General features: G+C 46.0%; 1 protein-coding gene across 2 annotated transcripts in view; it reads right to left on the bottom strand.

Moving 5' to 3' along the window:
• The window catches only part of LOC121577873 (centromere protein P), a 170,628-nt gene that overhangs the window by 99,107 nt on the left and 53,172 nt on the right, over positions 1-18,349 (bottom strand). The gene's annotated exons all lie outside the window — the stretch shown is intronic.

Below are 18,349 nucleotides of genomic sequence, written 5' to 3'. Positions count from 1 at the left end.
CCTGTAATAATTTAATACAAATTCGCCGAAGTTAAGACGTTGTCAGCTATATGATATGGTCATTATTTGAACTGGCTAGCCAGCTAACTTATTGTTAGCTAGCTAGCTAACAAGCTAGAAACGAACCAAAACATTGTTTAGAAAAGTTGCTTTTAGTTGCTTGGTTTGCTGGATTAACATATACTAAATTCATTTTTAAACGGATGGGTTTATTGGTGTTAAAATACACCAGTTGTGCTATTTTGGACCACAAGGCTGCTGATGTCAGTTTTTGTGTTTATACTTTTTCATAACAACAACAACAAGTTTGATGTCGGACGACAATAGAATGTTCATGATGTCACTGCGACAACTGCCTACAGACATGTTGATAGATGTAGTCTTGAAATGATTGGTTGTTTAATACTCTACCGTACTCACTCTGTTTAGCAGATGGCCTCACATGTGAATCCTTAAAGAGATGAATGGGGCTAAGGCTTAAGAGGGAGTGAACGATGCTGAATGGGTGTAGACAAAGAAGAGCTCTCCAGTAGGTGTACCAAAACATTCAAGGACCATTCTCTCAAAAGTGAGGTTACAAGTTTATAAACTTTTAAAACCACAATTACTTTCCCATTGTTCCTCAACTGTAGTGTAGATATATCATTTTCTAACTCTGTCTCTACTTTTATCTAATGTAAAAAACACCATTTCAAATGTTCCTACATAAGACCGGATAGAGCCGGTTCGTCACAAATGGAAATCACCTCACGCTCTCCCAATTCGCCAGTGAAAAGGAAAGGTAAAGGGGGATACCTAGTCAGTTGTACAACTGTAAGCAATCAACTGAAATGTGTCTTCCGCATTTAACCCAACCCCTCTGAATCAGAGAGGTGCGGGGGGCTGCCTTAATCCACATCCACGTCATCGGCGCCCGGGAAACGGTGATACAGTTACTATTCGAAATTATAACATTAGAATAAATCGACAGTGAGAATGTATGGTGCTAGTCAAGAAACCATTGAGGCCTGGACAAATAACACTTGTCTCTGTAAAGAATAATCTCAGCTGAAGACCAATCTATGAAGGCATAACATACAACAAAAATATACAGTGCATTCGGAAAGTTTTCAGACCCCTTGACTTTTTCCACATTTTGTTACATTACAGCCTTATTCTATGATTGATAAATCAATCTACACACAATACCCCATAATGACAAAGCAAAAACAGGTTTTTAGAATTTTTGGCAAATCTGTTAAAAATAAAAAACGGAAATATCACATTTACATAAGTACTCAGTACTTTGTTGAAGTACCTTTGGCAGCGATTACAGCCTTGAGTCTTCTTGGGTATGACGCTTGGCACACCTGTATTTGGGGAGTTTCTCCCATTCCTCTCTGCAGATCCTCTCAAGCTCTGTCAGGTCGGATGGGGAACGTTGCTGCACAGCAATTTTCAGGTCTCTCCAGAGATGTTCGATTGGGTTCAAGTCCGGGCTCTGGCTGGGCCACTCAAGGACATTCAGAGACTTGTCCCGAAGCCACACCTGCGATGTCTTGGCTGTGTGCTTAGGGTCGTTGTCCTGTTGGAAGGTTGAACCTTCGCCCCAGTCTGAGGTCCTGAGCGCTCTGGAGCAGGTTTTCATCAAGGATCTCTCTGTACTTTGCTCCGTTCATCTTTCCCTTGATCCTGACTAGTATCCCAGTCCCTGCCACTGAAAAACATCCCCACAGCATGATGCTGCCACCCCCATGCTTCACCGTAGGGATGTTATTGGCTAATTGACAAGCGGTGCCTGGTTTCTTCCAGAAGTGACGCTTGGCATTCAGGCCAAAGAGTTTAATCTTGGTTTCATCAGGCCAGAAAATCTTGTTTCTCATGGTCTGAGAGTCCTTTAGGTGCCTTTTGGCAAACTCCAAGCGGGCTGTCATGTGCCTTTTACTGAGGCGTGGCTTCCGTCTGGCCACTTTACCATAAAGGCCTGATTGGTGGAGTGCTGCAGAGATGGTTGTCCTTCTGGAAAGTTCTCCCATCTCCACAGAGGAACTCCCTGACCAAGGCCCTTCTCCCCCGATTGCTCAGTTTGGCCGGGCGGCCAGCTGTAGGATGAGTCTTGGTGGTTCCAAACTTCTTCCATTTAAGAATGGAGGAGGCCACTGTGTTCTTGGGGACCTTATATTATATATATTTTTTTAGCTCTTATCCAGAGCATACATTATTTATTTTTTCATACTGGCCCCCCATGGGAAACGAACCCACAACCCTGGCATTGCAAACGCCATGCTCTACCAACAGCAGCAGACATGTTTTGGTACCCTTCCCCAGATCTGTGCCTCGACACAATCCTGTCTCGGAGCTCTACGGACAATTCCTTTGACCTCATAGCTTGGTTTTTGCTCTGACATGCACTGTCAACTGTGGGACCTTATATAGACAGGTGTGCGCCTTTCCAAATCATGTCCAATCAATTGAATTGACCACAGGTGGACTCCAATCAAGTTGTAGCAACATCTCAAGGATGATCAATGGAAACAGGATGCACCTGAGCTCAATAAGTTATTTTCTGTTTTTTATTTGTAATAAATTTGCTACAATTTCTAAAAACCTGGTTCCGCTTTGTCATAATGGGGTATTGTGTGTAGATTGATGAGGGAAACAATTCATTCAATCCACTTTAGAATAAGGCTGCAATGTATCAAAATGTGGAAAAAGTGAAGGGGTCTGAATACTTTCCTAGTTTAATCTTCTTTTACTTTCTTTGCTTTTAGGCCCACAGGGAAGGGGTGGGGGGGTGGGGGGGGCATTGGCCCAACTATCTCTATATATGACTACGATTACTATGACTACTACTAAAGGCCTTTTCACACTGGCATTGTGCCCTGGGCTAGCTTAGCCTGTGTTCACAGCAATTTGTTACCCTGGGCTAAGCTTTAGGATTCACACTTGTATTCCAAAGCCCTGGGCTAATGCAGACGAACACGCGACCAGCATTCAATCTCTGACACACGACCAATGTTATAAGCAATAAGACATTTATTAACACAATTTCTCTTGCTTCTGGCCTAGCATTTGATTTCCAATACAGTGATGGTTTGTGTAAATCTTGCCGTCTGCCCATCTGACATCGAAAACAATGCTTCACTTCTGAAATTCGATCTCGCCCCCTGTACAGAGAATGCTGCTGAATGAACGAGACATCAACTTTTATGAATACGGCCCTGTCCCTTTAAAGTCTGTCGCTTTAACAGATTTCATCCTCTACCTGGAACACCATCAGTTCAGTTTGGCAGAACAAACTTCTACCCTGTCACCAGAGAACACCTTGACGCGGGCCAATATTATGTACCTCTCTGTACCAAAAAGACATGAATCACTTATGTCTGGTATGACAACCTCTGAGAGGTGACAGCACAGCGTCCCAGTCAGACAGAGGACATGGCAACCAAGACGACCAATAAGTTCTAGATCTCGTCGTCAAGGCGGAGAACACCTCGTTCCGGGCCACACATAAATCACGGATGTCTGGCATGACAAAAGAAGAAGAGTAGAGACAGGTGACAAGCTCGTAAACCATGAGAGCTTTCTCAGCCAAACTAGTCTCGCGTCACATTTCCAAGTCTCGTTTTCCCCCTCGGCTAACAAACAAAATGTGAGAAAAAACTGAAATCGAGGTTCTATCAAAACAAGTTCTCAACATGCAGGTTCCCTCATGAAACAAGGTTCTATCTGGACAGTAAGTATAGTATGCATCCCAAATAGCACCCTATTCCCTATATAGTGCACTACTTTTGACCAGAGCACTATAGGCCCTATATACTGTAGGGAGAAGGTTGCCAATTGGGACACATTCTAAACCTCTTCTGTTTTACCAATCAGAGACCAGATTCCAGGGCGAAGTGCCAGTATTAACCAAGCTATGCATATGGAAAACAGCTCAGGTTGTGTCTTAAATGGTACCCTATTCCCTTTATAGTGCACTATAACAGGGCCCTCTGGTCATAAGTAGTGCACTTTATAGGAAATAGGGTGCCATTTGGGATGCAGTCTCAGTCAAGCCATTTAATACACAAAATACACTACATATACAAAAGTATGTGGACATCCCTTAAAATTAGTGGATTCGGCTATTTCAGCCACACCCAATGCTGACAGGTGTATAAAATCGGGCACACAGCCACGTAATCTCCATAGACAAACATTGGCAGTAGAATGGCCTTACTGAAGAGCTCAGTGACTTTCAACGTGGCACCGTCATAGGATGACACCTTTCCAACAAGTCAGTTCGCCACATTTCTGCCCTGCTAGAGCTGCCCCAGGTCAACTGTAAGTGCTGTTATTGTGAAGTGGAAACGTCTAGGAGCAACAACAGCTCAGCCGTGAAGTGGTAGGCCACACAAGCTCACAGAACGGGACCGCCGAGTGCTGAAGAGCGTAAAAAATTGTCTATCCTCGGTTGCAACACTCACTATCGAGTTCCAAAATACCTCTGGAAGCAACGTCAGCACAATAACTGTTCGTTGGGAGCTTCATAAAATGGGTTTCCATGGCCGAGCAGCTAAACACAGGACTAAGATCACATACGCTCTATACACACACGTACACATTATGTATTGTAGATATGTGGTAGTAGAGTAGGGGCCTGAGGGCACACAGTGTGTTGTGAAATCTGTTATGAATGTATTGTAATGTTTTTAAAATTGTATAACTGCCTTAACTTTGCTTGACCCCAGGAAGAGTAGCTGCTGCCTTGGCAGGAACTAATGGGGATCCATAATAAACCCCAGGAAGAGTAGCTGCTGCCTTGGCAGGAACTAAATTGGGATCCATAATAAATACAAATACAAATCACAATGCGCAATGCCATGCGTCAGCTGGAGTGGTGTAAAGCTCGCCACCATTGGACTCTGGAGCAGTGGAAACGCGAGTGATGAATCATGGTTTACCATATGGCAATCCTACGGATGAATCTGGGTTTAGCGGATGCCAGGAGAACGCTACCTACCCAATGCATAGTGGCAACTGTAAAGTTTGGTGGAGGAGGAATAATGGTATGGGGATGTTTTTCATGGTTCGGGCTAGGCCCCTTAGTTCCAGTGAAGGGAAATCTTAACGCTGCAGCATACAATTACATTCTAGACGATTCTGTACTTCTAACTTCGTGGAAACAGTTTGGGGAAAGCCTTTTCCTGTTTCAGCATGACAATGCCCCCGTGCACAAAACGAGGTCCATACGGAAATGGTTTGTCGATATCGGTGTGGAAGAACTTGACTGGCCTGCACAGAGCCCTGACTTCAACCCCATCGAACACCTTTGGGATGAATTGGAACGCCAACTGCGAGCCAGGGCTAATCGCCCAACATTAGCGCCCGACCTCTGTTCCAACATCTAGTGGAAAGCCTTCCCAGAAGAGAGGAGGCTGTTGTAGCAGCAAAGGGGGGACCAACTCCATATTAATGCCCATGATTTTGGAATGAGGTGTTCGACGAACAGGTGTCCACATATTTTGATAATGTAGCGTATATATAACACCTCTCCTGAAACTCTGCGGTTTTTCTTTTCTATCTGACTAAAAGACCAGCTTGGACAGAATACCACTAAAACTGAAGCTTAATGCACTGATTATCATAGCACAGCTGTAAAACTATTGTGACTAATTATTAAAACGTGTGTTAAAAGTGTTATTAGTGTCTCATTTCAACCATAAGCTGGTTTAACCCCAAGAGCCCCATTAGACTGTATAAAGACTGACTGAGGATGCCTCCCAAATGGTAACATACATTATATATATATACAGTGGGGAGAACAAGTATTTGATACACTGCCGATTTTGCAGGTTTTCCTATTTACAAAGCATGTAGAGGTCTGTAATTGTTATCATAGGTACACTTCAACTGTGAGAGACGAATCTAAAACAAAAATCCAGAAAATCACAATGTATGATTTTTAAGTAATTAATTTGCAGTACTGTGAACCTCCCATAGTCTGTTCTGGACTTGGGGACTGTGAAGAGACCTCTGGTGGCATGTCTTGTGGAGTATGCATTGGTGTCTGAGCTGTGTCCCCACTGTATATATATATACACACACATACACACACACAAAAGTCTTGTTTAGGATATTGTTGGACAGTAATTACAACACAGTGGAATCTGGAGTATTTGTATTTTGTATTTATTATGGATCCCAATTTAGTTCCTGCCAAGGCAGCAGCTACTCTTCCTGGGGTCCAGCAAAATTAAGGCAGTTATACGATTTTAAAAACATTACAATACATTCATAACAGCTTTCACAACACACTAAGTGTGTGCCCTCAGGCCCCTACTCCACTACCACATATCTAAAACACATAATCCATGTGTACGTGTGTGTATAGTGCGTATGTTATTGTGTGTGTGTGTGCATGTGTCTGTGTCTATGTGTGTGTCTCTTCACAGTCCCCGCTGTTCCATAAGGTGTATTTTTATCAGTTTTTTAAATCTGATTTTACTGCTTGCATCAGTTACTTGATGTGGAATAGAGTTCCATGTAGTCATGGCTCTATGTAGTACTGTGCACCTCCCATAGTCTGTTCTGGACTTGGGGACTGTGAAGAGACATCTGGTGGCATTGGTGTCTGAGCTGTGTGCTAGTCGTTTAAACAGACAGCTCGGTGCTTTCAATATGTCAATGTTGATAGTGCTGTTAAAAAGGTAGAGTAGCGCTTTATTATGGACAGACTTCTCCCCATCTTAGCTACTGTTGTATTAATATGTTTGACCATGACAGTTTACAAACCAGGGTTACTCCAAGCAGTTTAGTCCCCTCAACTTGCTCAATTTCCACATTATTTATTACAATATTTAGTTGAGGTTTAGGGTTTATTGAATGACTTATCCCAAATACAATGCTTTTAGTTTTTGAAATATTTAGGACTAACTTATTCCTTGCCACCCATTCCGAAACTAACTGCAGGTCTTTGTTAAGTGTTGCAGTCATTTCAGTTGCTGTAGTAGCTGACGTGTATAGTGTTGAGTCATCCGCATACATAGACACACTGGCTTTACTCAAAGCCAGTGGCATGTCATTAGTAAAGATTGAAAAAAGTAAAAGGGCCTAGACAGCTGCCCTGGGGAATTCCTGATTCTACCTGGATTATGTTGGAGAAGCTTCCATTAAAGAGTGGAGGAGGAGAAGAGAAGAAAACTAAAGACTGTTGAACGTTTCACTCAGCTTGTTGGCAGCGGAAAATCATCTTTGGACGTTTGCCGGTAGTGAGTGTGTGTGTGTGTGTGTCTGCATTGAGCGTCTGCATTGCTTGCTGTTTGGGGTTTTAGGCTGGGTTTCTGTATAGCACTTTGTGACATCTGCTGATGTAAAAAGGGCTTTATAAATCAATTTGATTGATTGATTTATTGGTTGATTGGTTGATTGGTTGATTGATTGATTGATTGCTATTATACTTCCGATACCAAACGTCCTCACCAGAATAGTACACCTAGGAAAACACCCACTAGTGGGAGCATTCTGATGGTCCTCACAAATAAAACATCTATTTTAGGGTTAGGGGTTAAGTTAGGTTTAAGGAAAATAGGATTTTGAATCAACAAGTCTTCACAAGTATAGTAGTACAAAGCTGTGTGTGCGTTCTACATGTGTGTTCTCATCATATAACCTAATCTCAGCTAAACTCCATCCTACAGTAAATCTAGCTACTCATCTTCCACCAGTTTCTGTCCAGATTCCAATAATACTGACAGACTATTCATACCGATAATACTGACAGACTATTCATACCGATAATACTGACAGACTATTCATACTGTAACGATAATACTGACAGACTACTCATACCAATAATACTGACAGACTATTCATACCAACGGTACTGACAGACTATTCATACCAACGGTACTGACAGACTATTCATACCAACGGTACTGACAGACTATTCATACCAACGGTACTGACAGACTATTCATACCAACGGTACTGACAGACTATTCATACCAGAAGACATGAAAGACATGAAGTAGCAGCTTGTGTCACATTGGACAAGTACAGACAGTGAATCTGTCCAATAATAATTGTCAATTAATGGATAAGTTACAAACCATAACTAAGTTTGTGTGTAAAGACCAGGCTGATACAAGGTGATTGATCATAGACATGCTCCGCTAGTGAGTGATGTATCATAGACATGCTCCGCTAGTGAGTGATTGATCATAGACATGCTCCGCTAGTGAGTGATGTATCATAGACATGCTCCGCTAGTGAGTGATGTATCATAGACATGCTCTGCTAGTGAGTGATTGATCATAGACATGCTCCGCTAGTGAGTGATGTATCATAGACATGCTCCGCTAGTGAGTGATTGATCATAGACATGCTCCGCTAGTGAGTGATTGATCATAGACATGCTCCGCTAGTGAGTGATAAATCATAGACATGCTCCGCTAGTGAGTGATGTATCATAGACATGCTCCGCTAGTGAGTGATAAATCATAGACATGCTCTGCTAGTGAGTGATTGATCATAGACATGCTCTGCTAGTGAGTGATGTATCATAGACATGCTCCGCTAGTGAGTGATAAATCATAGACATGCTCTGCTAGTGAGTGATTGATCATAGACATGCTCTGCTAGTGAGTGATGTATCATAGACATGCTCCGCTAGTGAGTGATTGATCATAGACATGCTCCGCTAGTGAGTGATTGATCATAGACATGCTCCGCTAGTGAGTGATAAATCATAGACATGCTCCGCTAGTGAGTGATGTATCATAGACATGCTCCGCTAGTGAGTGATAAATCATAGACATGCTCTGCTAGTGAGTGATTGATCATAGACATGCTCTGCTAGTGAGTGATGTATCATAGACATGCTCCGCTAGTGAGTGATAAATCATAGACATGCTCTGCTAGTGAGTGATTGATCATAGACATGCTCTGCTAGTGAGTGATGTATCATAGACATGCTCCGCTAGTGAGTGATGTATCATAGACATGCTCCGCTAGTGAGTGATTGATCATAGACATGCTCCGCTAGTGAGTGATTGATCATAGACATGCTCTGTAGTGAGTGATTGATCATAGACATGCTCTGCTAGTGAGTGATGTATCATAGACATGCTCCGCTAGTGATTGTTTGCCTGACGACTCACACTACATTCTTCCGCTGCTCTGTCGTTCGCTACATACTTTAGTCTGAGACTGCCATCATTTGTGGTGACGTCGTTTACGGTGAAAACAAAGTCATAAGCGATTGGATCCTCTCTAACCAATAGTATCAAAAACACAGTATCAAAGTCAATTACGTACTTCGAAACACTGCTTCACCCACGTGTGTTCTGGCGCTGGCCCAACCCATCGGTTTCTGGGACCAATCAGACAAACCCGAATGTGTTCATATTCTAGAAGGGTCGGGAAAGGGAGTCAAATCCAGACTCATTGCGGAGAGAGAAAAAAAACGAACGTCCGTGGACGTGGCCTTACGTGGCAAGGAGTCTGCGTAGCCAGAGAGCCCAAGTGGTTGTACCCTGGAGAGCCCAAGTGGTTGTACCCTGGAGAGCCCAAGTGGTTGTACCCTGGAGAGCCCAAGTGGTTGTACCCTGGAGAGCCCAAGTGGTTGTACCCTGGAGAGCCCAAGCAGTCTTTCTGTTTCTGGGCTGCCTGGTCTGCTTCAGACCTGAGTTCAAATATTATTTCAAATACTTTACCTGTGCTCAATCGAGCTTGCCTGTCAGTTTGGTGGGGGAAAATAGAATGGTCCTAAAACTGCAAACCCTACCCATCTGACACTCCAGGCAGACTAGAGAAAACGCTCAGAGTATTTGAAGGATTTCAAATAATACTTGAACCCAGGTCTGGTCTCCTTTAAGGTGCTCTGTATCTCCCCTTCCTTGTCATACACTGAAACACCACCCTGATAGAGAAAATGTAGAACAGAACATTAGCAACAGTAAAAAATGGTATTTTCCAGTTTATTGGCACACTTCCCAACATAGTGAATTTTTACAGGTCCTTTATAAGTGCTACCACACGTGTAATAGCACTCGGCTTCACTCCCCTTGTTTCCGTTCCTTGAATGTTTATTTCTGGGGCCCCCTTTTTCCTTCTTGTCTTGAGGTGCAGAGAGGAGGAGGAGGAGGAGGAGGAGGTGGAGGGGGAGGAGGAGGAGGAGGAAGAGGAGGAGGAGGAGGAGGAGGGGGAGGAGGAGGAGGAGGAGGAGGAGGAGGAGTGTCTGTGTGTGTGTTTCACATGTTTTCAATTGAACTTGTTTTGCTTTAAACCTTAAACTTCACTGCTACAAAGTGGTTTTTTGTTTATAGGTGTTCTGTCTTTCGTCTTTTCCATTTATTTATCCCTGTCTGGTGACAATAACAATGCAAAGGATTCACAGGACAGATACAGAGAGGATAATGGATACCTTGCTAGCTACGGCTCTGGGGAAGCAGTCCTAGTCCTTCCATCTACCTTCCAGGTTCCAGCAGCTGGATACAGCTCAGCAGTGAGGCTATAGGGCTCCACAGGATCACACAGGGCTCAATAGGATCACACAGGGCTCAATAGGATCACACAGGGCTCCATAGGATCACACAGGGCTCCATAGGATCACACAGGGCTCCATAGGATCACACAGGGCTCCATAGGATCACACAGGGCTCCATAGGATCACACAGGGCTCCATAGGATCACACAGGGCTCCATAGGATCACACAGGGCTCCATAGGATCACACAGGGCTCTATGGGATCACACAGGGCTCCATAGGATCACACAGGGCTCCATAGGATCACACAGGGCTCCATAGGATCACACAGGGCTCAATAGGATCACACAGGGCTCCATAGGATCACACAGGGCTCCATAGGATCACACAGGGCTCAATAGGATCACACAGGGCTCCATGGGATCACACAGGGCTCTATGGGATCACACAGGGCTCTATAGGATCACACAGGGCTCCATAGGATCACACAGGGCTCCATAGGATCACACAGGGCTCCATAGGATCACACAGGGCTCCATAGGATCACACAGGGCTCCATAGGATCACACAGGGCTCCATAGGATCACACAGGGCTCCATAGGATCACACAGGGCTCTATAGTATCACACAGGGCTCCATAGGATAAGGATTCCTATAACCCTGGGGAAGCATGGCTGCTCTATAACAGTATATCTTTCAGCAGCAGCTGAATACAACTCAGCAGTGAACAGTTGGCTCCCTAGGACTGGCTCCAAAAGGACTAGCTCCCTAGGACTGGCTCCCTAGGACTGGCTCCAAAAGGACTAGCTCCCTAGGACTGGCTCCAAAAGGACTAGCTCCCTAGGACTGGCTCCAAAAGGACTGGCTCCCTAGGACTGGCTCCCTAGGACTGGCTCCCTAGGACTGGCTCCCTAGGACTGGCTCCAAAAGGACTGGCTCCCTAGGACTGGCTCCAAAGGACTGGCTCCCTAGGACTGGCTCCAAAAGGACTGGCTCCCTAGGACTGGCTCCCTAGGACTGGCTCCCTAGGACTGGCTCCCTAGGACTGGCTCCCTAGGACTGGCTCCCTAGGACTGGCTCCCTAGGACTGGCTCCCTAGGACTGGCTCCCTAGGACTGGCTCCAAAAGGACTGGCTCGCTAGGACTGGCTCCCTAGGACTCTGCCTGTTAGAGATCCACAGCCTACTCTTGATAAGTACATACTCTACTTAAGTGCAATACAAATAACTACAGCATCCCTTCCCAACATTATCTCCTACAGTTGAAGTAGGAAGTTTACGTACACTTAGGTTGGAGTCATTAAAACTTGTTTTTCAACCACTCCACAAATGTCTTGTTAACAAACTATAGTTTTGGCAAGTCGGTTAGGACATCTACTTTGTGCATGACACAAGTAATTTTTCCAACAATTGTTTACAGATAGATTATTTCACTTATAATTCACTGTATCACAATTCCAGTGGATCAGAAGTTTACATACACTAAGTTGACTGTGCCTTTAAACAGCTTGGAAAATTCCAGAAAATGATATCATGGCTTTATAAGCTTCTGATAGGCTAATTGACATCATTTGAGTCAATTGGAATTGTACCTGTGGATGTATTTCAAGGCCTACCTTACATTTTACATTTACATTTTAGTCATTTAGCAGACGCTCTTATCCAGAGCGACTTACAGGAGCAATTAGGGTTAAGTGCCTTGCTCAAGGGCACATCGACAGATTTTTCACCTAGTCGGCTCGGGGATTAGAACCAGCGACCTTTCGGTTACTGGCACAACGCTCTTAACCACTAAGCTACCTGTCGCAGTGCCTCTTTGCTTGACATATTGGGAAAATCAAAAGAAAATCAGCCAAGACCTCAGAAAAAAAATTGTAGACCTCCAAAAGTCTGGTTCATCCTTGGGAGCAATTTCCAAACGCCTGAAGGTACCACGTTCATCTGTACAAACAATAGTACGCAAGTATAAACACCATGGGACCACACAGCCGTCATACCGCTCAGGAAGGAGATGCGTTCTGTCTCCTAGAGATAAACGTACTTTGGTGAGAAAAGTGCAAATCAATCCCAGAACAGCAGCAAAGGACCTTGTGAAGATGCTGGAGGAAACGGGTACAAAAGTATCTATATCCACAGTAAAACAAGTAATATATCGACATAACCTGAAAGGCCGCTCAGCAAGGAAGAAGCCACTGCTCCAAAACCGCCATAAAAAAGCCAGACTACGGTTTGCAACTGCACATGGGGACAAAGATCTTACTTTTTGTAGAAATGTCCTCTGGTCTGATGAAAAAAAAATTTGAACTGTTTGGCCATAATGACCATCGTTATGTTTGGAGGAAAAAGGGGGTCGCTTGCAAGCCGAAGAACACCATCGGGGGTGGCAGCATCATGCTGTGGGGGTGCTTTGCTGCAAGAGGGACTGGTGCACTTCACAAAATAGATGGCATCATGAGGAAGGAAAATGATGTGGATATATTGAAGCAACATCTCAAGACGACAGTCAGGAAGTTAAAGCTTGGTCACAAATGGGTCTTCCAAATGGACAATGACCCCAAGCATACTTCCAAAGTTGTGGCAAAATGGCTTAAGGACAACAAAGTCAAGGTATTGGAGTGGCCATCACAAAGCCCTGACCTCAATCCTATAGAAAATGTGTGGGCAGAACTGAAAAGGCGTGTGCGAGCAAGGAGGCCTACAAACCTGACTCAGTTACACCAGCTCTGTCAGGAGGAATGGGCCAAAATTCACCCAACTTATTGTGGGAAGCTTGTGGAAGGCTACCCGAAACTTTTGACCCAAGTTAAACAATTTAAAGACAATGCTACCAAATACTAATTGAGTGTATGTAAACTTCTGACCCACTGGGAATGTGATGAAATAAATAAAAGCTGAAATAAATAAATAATTCTCTCTACTATTATTCTGACATTTCACATTCTTAAAATAAAGTGGTGATCCTAACTGACCTAAAACAGGGAATTTTTATTAGGATTAAATGTCAGGAATTGTGAAAATTGTTTAAATGTATTTGGCTAAGGTCTAGGAGGGTCCTCTATTAAAACCCCTCTACCAGGAGGTGCCTCTATTAAAACTCCTCTACTAGGAGGGTCCTCTATTAAAACCCCTCTACCGGGAGGGTCCTCTATTAAAACCCCTCTACCGGGAGGGTCCTCTATTAAAACTCCTCTACTAGGAGGGTCCTCTATTAAAACCCCTCTATTAAAACCCCTCTACCGGGAGGGTCCTCTATTAAAACCCCTCTACTAGGAGGGTCCTCTATTAAAACTCCTCTACCGGGAGGGTCCTCTATTAAAACTCCTCTACCGGGAGGGTCCTCTATTAAAACTCCTCTACCAGGAGGGTCCTCTATTAAAACGCCTCTACCAGGAGGGTCCTCTATTAAAACTCCTCTACTAGGAGGGTCCTCTATTAAAACTCCTCTACTGGGAGGGACCTCTATTAAAACTCCTCTACCAGGAGGGTCCTCTATTAAAACTCCTCTACTGGGAGGGTCCTCTATTAAAACTCCTCTACCAGGAGGGTCCTCTATTAAAACCCCTCTACCGGGAGGGTCCTCTATTAAAACACCTCTACCGGGAGGGTCCTCTATTAAAACTCCTCTACCGGGAGGGTCCTCTATTAAAACCCCTCTACTAGGAGGGTCCTCTATTAAAACCCCTCTACCGGGAGGGGCCTCTATTAAAACCCCTCTACTAGGAGGGGCCTCTATTAAAACTCCTCTACTGGGAGGGTCCTCTATTAAAACCCCTCTACCGGGAGGGTCCTCTATTAAAACCCCTCTACCGGGAGGGTCCTCTATTAAAACCCCTCTACTGGGAGGGACCTCTATTAAAACCCCTCTACCGGGAGGGTCCTCTATTAAAACCCCTCTACTGGGAGGGACCTCTATTAAAACCCCTCTACCGGGAGGGACCTCTATTAAAACCCCTCTACTGGGAGGGACCTCTATTAAAACCCCTCTACCGGGAGGGTCCTCTATTAAAACACCTCTACTGGGAGGGACCTCTATTAAAACCCCTCTACTCTGTGAAGACATGTTGTTAACTTAAGGAGACTTGAGCCAGTGTTTATTAGTCAGTGTTTATTCAGTCCTTGGTATTTTGTTTCCTCCTCTCTACTGCAGATTTCCTGTGATGGAAGTGACCTGCCTGACAATACCCTCACTGCCCTCCCATTGGCTGCCTGGCTCACTGCCCTCCCATTGGCTGCCTGGGTCCCCAATAGTAACCTATTACCCCATAAGGCTGTGGTCAAAAGTAGTGCGCTATACAGGGACTATGGTGCCATTTGGGATCAAAAACGTTATATTGTATACATCCAACAGGCTGAGTCCTCCTAACTGCCCTCCCATCCCCACTGCTAGAATCATTAACAGCAGGGCCTGTGTTGGCTCGCCTGACGACTCAAACTGAATTATCCCCCTGCTCTGTGTCCGCTACATACTTCAGTCTGAGACTGCCGTCGTTGAAGTCGTTTGTGGTGAACGTCAAAATGAGGGGGTGTCGTACAAAACAAAGTCATGAGCGATTGGATCATTTCTAACCAATCAAGAGTATCAGAGCCAATGATGAATTTTCTAAACGCCGCTTTACCCGGGGTGTGTTCTGGCTCTGGCCCAACCCATCGGTTTCTGGGACCAATCAGAATGGTTAGAATGTGTTTGCGTTCTAGAAAATCGTTGGGGAGGTACTCAGGTCTAGACTCATTGCGGAGAAGAAACTAACATCTGTGGGCGTGGCGTAGCGTTTGGCCGGAGCAAGGAGTCTGGGTAGCCAGGTAAAGTGTTTACCCGCTGGCTCCAGAAACATCAATAGTCTACTACTTTACACAGCTCTCAGAGCTACTAGGACAGTCCACTCTGGTAAATATAACGGCTTGGGTCATAACAGCATTATCCCCTCCAATATCAAATCTATACCAAAATCCCGTACCTGCTAGACTAATGATTTTTGTGTTGTTGTAATTTTTACCCCCCTTTTTTTCGTGATTCCAATCTTGTGTGATCGCTGCATTTCCCCAATGGGCTCGGGAGAGGCGAAGGTCGAGTCATGAGTCCTCCGAAACATGACCCACCAAACCGCGCTTCTTAACACCCGCCCGCTTAACCCGGAAGCCAGCCGCACCAATGTGTCGGACGAAACACCGTTCAACTGACGACCGAGGTCAGCCTGCAGGCGCCCAGCCCACCACAAGGAGTCGCTAGAGCGCGATGAGCCAAGTAAAGCGATGATCGAACCCCAGGCTGTAGTGACAACGCAACACTGTGACGCAGTGCCTTAAACCACCGCTAATTAATTATTCTAAGGAAAATACTAGCTACATCACTTTCTAAACTGTGAGATCCTTCCAATTCTAATCTCATAAATCTTGTATGGATAATAATGTCCCGTTTATGATAAAATAATGTCCCCTTACTCAGATCAGAGCCTGGGAACCGACCGGACTTGAAAAAGACAACCGCTGCTGAAAAACAGCTTATAAAAGTGAATGCTAGATAAATCAGTTATTGCTGGAGCTATTACTAAAGGTGCCACAGCCATTCCCACCACCACACATACACAGACAGCCATTCCCAAGACCACAACAGACTGACATTCCACTCAACTAAATACTGGTGGTTATCAGCCAGTACTCCAGAGTTCCACAGTAAAAGTGATGAAGCTATTTTTGCTCTCTGAGCATTGTAATACTGCATATTTTCCTGTGCTTCAGACCACTTTCCCAAAATGTGCAGAAGCACCACCAGACTAGCAGCAGCATTGAGCACCACCAGACTAGCAGCAGCATTGAGCACCACCAGACTAGCAGCAGCAGTGAGCACCACCAGACTAGCAGCAGCATTGAGCACCACCAGACTAGCAGCAGCAGTGAGCACTACCAGACTAGCAGCAGCATTGAGCACCACCAGACTAGCAGCAGCAGTGAGCACCACCAGACTAGCAGCAGCAAGCACCACCAGACTAACAGCACCAGTGAGCACCACCAGACTAGCACCAGTGAGCACCACCAGACTAGCAGCAGCGAGCACCACCAGACTAGCAACAGCGAGCACCACCAGACTAGCAGCAGCAGTGAGCACCACCAGAATAGCAGCAGCAAGCACCACCAGACTAGCAGCAGCGAGCACCACCAGACTAGCAGCAGCAGTGAGCACCACCAGACTAGCAGCAGAGAGCACCAACAGACTAGCAGAAGCAGCATTGAGCACCACCAGACTAGCAGCAGCATTGAGCACTACCAGACTAGCAGAAGCAGTGAGCACCACCAGACTAGCAGCAGCATTGAGCACCACCAGACTAGCAGCATTGAGCACCACCAGACTAACAGCACCAGTGAGCACCACCAGACTAGCAGCAGCAGCAAGCACCACCAGACTAGCAGCAGCAGCGAGCACCACCAGACTAGCAACAGCGAGCACCACCAGACTAGCAGCAGCAGTGAGCACCACCAGACTAGCAGCAGCGAGCACCACCAGACTAGCAGCAGCAGTGAGCACCACCAGACTAGCAGCAGCAGTGAGCACCACCAGACTAGCAGCAGTGAGCACCACCAGACTAGCAGCAGCAGCATTGAGCACTACCAGACTAGCAGAAGCAGTGAGCACCACCAGACTAGCAGCAGCAGCAGCATTGAGCACTACCAGACTAGCAGAAGCAGTGAGCACCACCAGACTAGCAGCAGCAGTGAGCACCACCAGACTAGCAGCAGCAGTGAGCACCACCAGAATAGCAGCAGCAAGCACCACCAGACTAGCAGCAGCAGCATTGAGCACCACCAGACTAGCAGAAGCAGTGAGCACCACCAGACTAGCAGCAGCAGTGAGCACCACCAGACTAGAAGCTGTGAGCACCCCCAGACTAGCAGAAGCAGCATTGAGCACCACCAGACTAGCAGAAGCAGCATTGAGCACCACCAGACTAGCAGAAGCAGCATTGAGCACCACCAGACTAGCAGCAGCATTGAGCACCACCAGACTAGCAGCAGCATTGAGCACCACCAGACTAGCAGCAGCATTGAGCAACACCAGACTAGCAGCAGCAAGCACCACCAGACTAACAGCACCAGCGAGCACCACCAGACTAGCAACAGCGAGCACCACCAGACTAGCAGCAGCAGTGAGCACCACCAGACTAGCAGCAGCAGTGAGCACCACCAGAATAGCAGCAGCAAGCACCACCAGACTAGCAGCAGCAGTGAGCACCACCAGACTAGCAGCAGCAGTGAGCACCACCAGACTAGCAACAGCGAGCACCACCAGACTAGCAGCAGCAGTGAGCACCACCAGAATAGCAGCAGCGAGCACCCCCAGACTAGCAGAAGCAGCATTGAGCACCACCAGACTAGCAGCAGCAGCATTGAGCACCACCAGACTAGCAGCAGCATTGAGCACCAGACTAGCAGCAGCATTGAGCACCAGACTAGCAGCAGCAGTGAGCACCACCAGACTAGCAGCAGCAGTGAGCACCACCAGACTAGCAGCAGCAGCATTGAGCACCACCAGACTAGCAGCAGCAGTGAGCACCACCAGACTAGCAGCAGCAGTGAGCACCACCAGATTAGCAGCAGCAGTGAGCACCACCAGACTAGCAGCAGCAGCATTGAGCACCACCAGACTAGCAGCAGCAGCATTGAGCACCACCAGACTAGCAGAAGCAGTGAGCACCACCAGACTAGCAGCAGCAGTGAGCACCACCAGACTAGCAGCAGCAGTGAGCACCACCAGACTAGCAGCAGCAGTGAGCACCACCAGACTAGCAGCAGCAGCATTGAGCACCACCAGACTAGCAGCAGCAGTGAGCACCACCAGACTAGCAGCAGCAGTGAGCACCACCAACTAGAGAGCAGTAGCAGACTAGAAGCAGCAGTGAGCATCACCA

Source organism: Coregonus clupeaformis, chromosome 12, assembly GCF_020615455.1.
Source record: "Coregonus clupeaformis isolate EN_2021a chromosome 12, ASM2061545v1, whole genome shotgun sequence".
In the NCBI taxonomy this organism is placed as follows: Eukaryota; Metazoa; Chordata; class Actinopteri; order Salmoniformes; family Salmonidae; genus Coregonus; species Coregonus clupeaformis.
The sequence above is the reverse complement of the archived record's forward strand: the minus strand, read 5'-3'. Positions and strand labels throughout refer to the sequence as shown.